Raw genomic sequence first — 4,381 nt, 5'->3', positions numbered from 1 at the left:
GACATGTATGAGGACAGCAGGACATGTGTGAGGACAGCAGGACAACAGGACACATATGAGGACAACATGACATGTGTGAGGACAGCAGGACATGTATAAGGACAGCAGGACATGTGTGAGGACAGCAGGACAACAGGACACATAAGAGGACAACAGGATATGTATGAGGACAGCAGGACATGTATGAGGACAGCAGGACAGTGGTGAGATGTGCCGTAGGAGAGCCAGATAGCTTCAAGGTGGAGGTGGGAGTGCATCAAGGATCGGCTCTGAGCCTCTTGTTTGCTTTAGTGATGTCCTTGGAACACTGAGGCTACAAGAAGTAGAGCTCACAAAGGTGAAGGACTTCAAGGATTTGGACCTTCAAGTCTCTGGACAGTTGACCAGCTGTCCATGAAAATGGGTAAAGAGGTGAAAAAGAGAGTCCAGGTAGGACGGAGTGGATGGAGAAAAGTTCCAAGAGTGATTTGTGACAAAAGAGTGTCAGCAAAGGTAAAAGGAAAAGTTTACGACAGTGGTGAGACCAGCTATGTTGTCTGGTCTGGAGACAGAGACATGGACAAAAAGACAAGAGAAAGAACTGGAAGCAGCAGAAATTAAGATGTTGAGGTTCTCCTTAGGAGTGACAAGGATGGACGAGATTAGGAATGAGATCATCAGAGGTACAGCACAGGTTGAACAACTGGGAGATAAAGGTAGAGAGGCCAGACTGAGATGGTTTGGACATGTCCAGAGGAGGGACAGTGGTTTGGACATGTCCAGAGGTAGGACCGTGAGTATTTTGGAAGCAGAAACTTGGAAATGCAGCTGTCAGGAAAAAGACAGAGAGGAGATATATGGATGCATTTAGAGAGGACATGGATAGCTGGAGTGAGGACAGAGGACACAGAGGACAGTGAGACGGAGGACAATGACTCGTTGTAGATACCCTGAAGAAGGAACATCTGAAAGAAGAAGGAAAACGTTTAAAACTGCTTCTAAAGCTGCCTTTCTGTGTTTATTAATATTTGTCATTATACTTGTAAAATATCCATCCATCCATTTTCTTTACCCGCTTATTCCATTTTGGGTCACGGGGGTCGCTGGTGCCCATGTCCAGCAATCACTGTGCGAGGGGCGGGGTACACCCTGGACGGGTCGCAAGTCCATCACAGGGACACACAGAGACAAACGAGACAAACAATCATTCACTCTCTCACTCACACCTAAGGACAATTTAGAGTTACCAATCAGCCTAACATGCATGTTTTTGGTCTGTGGGAGGAAACCGGAGTACCCGGAGAAAACCCACGCATGCACGGAGAGAACATGCAAACTCCACCCAGAAAGGCCCCTGGACCGGGGTTTGAACCAGGGACCTGCTCGCTGAGAGGCAGCAGCTCTACCAGTTGCGCCACCGTGCTGCTCCTTGTAAAATATATATTTGTAAAATGATTATTATTAACAGTGACATTTGTTTTTAAAAAACTGTGAAAATAACTCTTTAAAAAGGAATTATATGTCAGAAACGATAACATTTAATATTTCTTCACTTTCATCTGAAAGATAAAATCTTTATTTTTCTTTTCTTTACTTCCTGCAGAATCCAGTGAGCTGGTTGTAGTTACAGCTTCAGTACACCAGAGGGCAGTGTTGTGCCACACATAATAAACATGAACATGAACGCATCACTCAATTTAATTAATTCAACATTTCTTTAGACAGGTAAATCCCATTGAGCCTCGAGGACTCATTTACAAGAGAGACCTGATTTCAACAAAGAATGATGACAACAATGGACAACAGCGACAACAATAAACAATTATAAAAAGTCATACAATTTTTTTTTTTTTTTTACAAATAGGAAGGCTAAAAAAAGAACAGTAACAAAAAACAGCTAGATTCTGAGGCGAATGTAGAAAACTAGAAAGAAACTAGAACGCACTCAATTTAAAATGTCAGGAAATAAAATAGAATAGTTCTTATTAAAGAACCAGCGCAGCATATTTAAAGATCTGTGAAAGATGCGTCTTTAAAGCTCTTATAGGTGTTTTTATTTGAAAAATAATCTGCTTTAATTTCACATGAAGGTCGGTTTGTTCAGTTCCTTTATGTTGGAGGCAGTCAGCCAACTTCCCATCATGCACTGCTCTGAGCACAATGACAGGACTGCTTCAGGCTGCTTTACCAGCTGATTATCAGGTAAATATTATAATTAGTATATAATTATAATAAATACGTTGATATATTTCGCAGAGAAAACACAGAATCTACTTTAAACCTTCAACTCAAAACCATAACTTACCTTCTTGTTTATGATCATACAACTAAACTCAGAGCTGAAAGTAGCTAGAAGCTAAAAGTAGCAAAAGGCTAGCTCATAGTAGCAGAACACTTGCTGAAAGAAGCATAAAGCTGCCCAAAATCAAATGATAGTTATAAACAGCCAAACAAAGGTCTGACATGAAGTCAGTGAGCTGAAGTACCAAATTGCAAGCAACAAACTAAAAGTATTTAAATAAAAATATCAAAACGCCAGTTAGAAACTAAAATATAGCAAAAGGCTTGCTAAAATTTAAAGTAAAAAAGCAGCTATAATGTCTCACCAACAGCTGAAATATCTAATTATAATGAACTCTAAATATTAATACCTAGCTAAAAGTAGCAAAAGGCTGGTGAAAAGCTAAAAGTAGCTGAAGAAGACATAAACAGTCAGCAGCTGAAGCATTTTCTGAGAGAACTGAAGAGCTCTCCATGCATTTCTATGAAAATGTTGTCGATAAAGTTAAATCGTTTCAAAGTTACAGCAGTCGTCCCCCTGAATGAGCCGAATGTTTGGATTTATGGCTAAAACAGCACAAACTCTGCAGAAGTAGCTAGACTGAAGAAACTGTGAGCGACGCCTCGGTGTGTCCAGTCAGCACTGATTTTTGTTTCGTGCGTCACGGAAGACAGCCGAACCTGACAGCTGGAGACGCTCAAAAACAAACAACCGACGGAAGAAAACTAAAGAGCAACGAGCCGAAACGTCAACATGAGAACGAAGCTAATGGCTGCAGTCAGAAGTTTTGATCCTTCATGTTCCTGAACATCCAAACCAGCAACTGATGCAAATGAATGCCGTCAAACAGGAACTAGCTGCTGCACTCAATCATGATCACTAACACTGGACACACATGTGTCCAACTCAAGGCCCGGGGGCCAAATGTGGCCCTCGTTGACATCTTCTCTGGCCTCCAATATGTTATTTTAAATGTAAAATACTTTTATCAGGTTTTTTTTCAGTAATCTTTGATTAAGATGTCAAAAGTGCAACAGAGAACGTCAAATGAGACCAATCAAACTCTTGTTGAGGAACCTGCAACCAAGAGAAGATGTTGGGTATTTAACTTGAGTTAATGTAGATTCTGAAACTGGCCCTTAGTTTGAAAAAGGTTTTAATTTTGGCCCCTTTCGTAAGTGGGTTTGACACCCAGAAGCTTCGGCTCCTCGTGTTAACAGAACTCTGTGAAGGTTTGTTTCCATAACTAACACAAATTAATCAAACTTCATGTTGATGGAGGAGGAGTTTATCCACTGCCTTTGATTTCTCCTGTTTTCTCTTCACCCTGAGGAATAAAACTTTCCTCTGGCTGTGGTTCGTTTAGTCATTTTTATTGAAAACTTCTTGATAAAATAAAAATCTTTTGCTTCGTCCTCTTCTCGTGAAGGAAGAAACGTAGAAACTCGTCTCTTCATCTGGGAGCTTGCTGGTCTGGAAGTGCCCTTCTTTTGTTTCTGGGCCTAATTGGGGCTTTAATAAAGGTTGTTATTGACCGAGCCATCTACAAACGTGACGCAGGCTGGAGGATGACGCACGCAGTGGGCGTGGCTTAACGCTGTAAAAAGAGCTCCCTGCTCTGAGTGTGACGTCAGAGGTAGAGAGATTAAACCAACATGCAAGGCTGCTTTTATTCATCATCATTTTTGTACAAACTTGCTTTTTTTAACTGCTTTATAAATTATAGTTCTTAGTTGATATTCAACTATATTATTTAATAATATCCCTTTATTTTCGTACATCTTTACGAAATTAATTTTATTACATTGCGTAAATGCAAGGATTTGTTTAATAAGATTTTATGATTTTACTGTTAACTTTATTTTATTTAAAGTTCTTTTGTTTTATGAGGATTTTGTTGTATTTTTATTCACCTGAAGTGCTTCTTAGTTGAACTTCTGTGCAACTCTTTGAACAACAATGACTGTTTTAAAATGTGCCAAAAAATATACTTTAAATTCTGAACTTATAATTAATCTAAAAAATATATTAGAAATGTACCAACATATTAACCATTGACCCCCGTTACCAAAATGTAATGGATGGATGGATGGATGGATGGATGGATGGATGGATGGATGG

The sequence above is a fragment of the Nematolebias whitei genome, chromosome 2, assembly GCF_014905685.2.
Source record: "Nematolebias whitei isolate Nwh7 chromosome 2, NemWhi1, whole genome shotgun sequence".
Classification (NCBI taxonomy): Eukaryota; Metazoa; Chordata; class Actinopteri; order Cyprinodontiformes; family Rivulidae; genus Nematolebias; species Nematolebias whitei.
The sequence above is the reverse complement of the archived record's forward strand: the minus strand, read 5'-3'. Positions refer to the sequence as shown.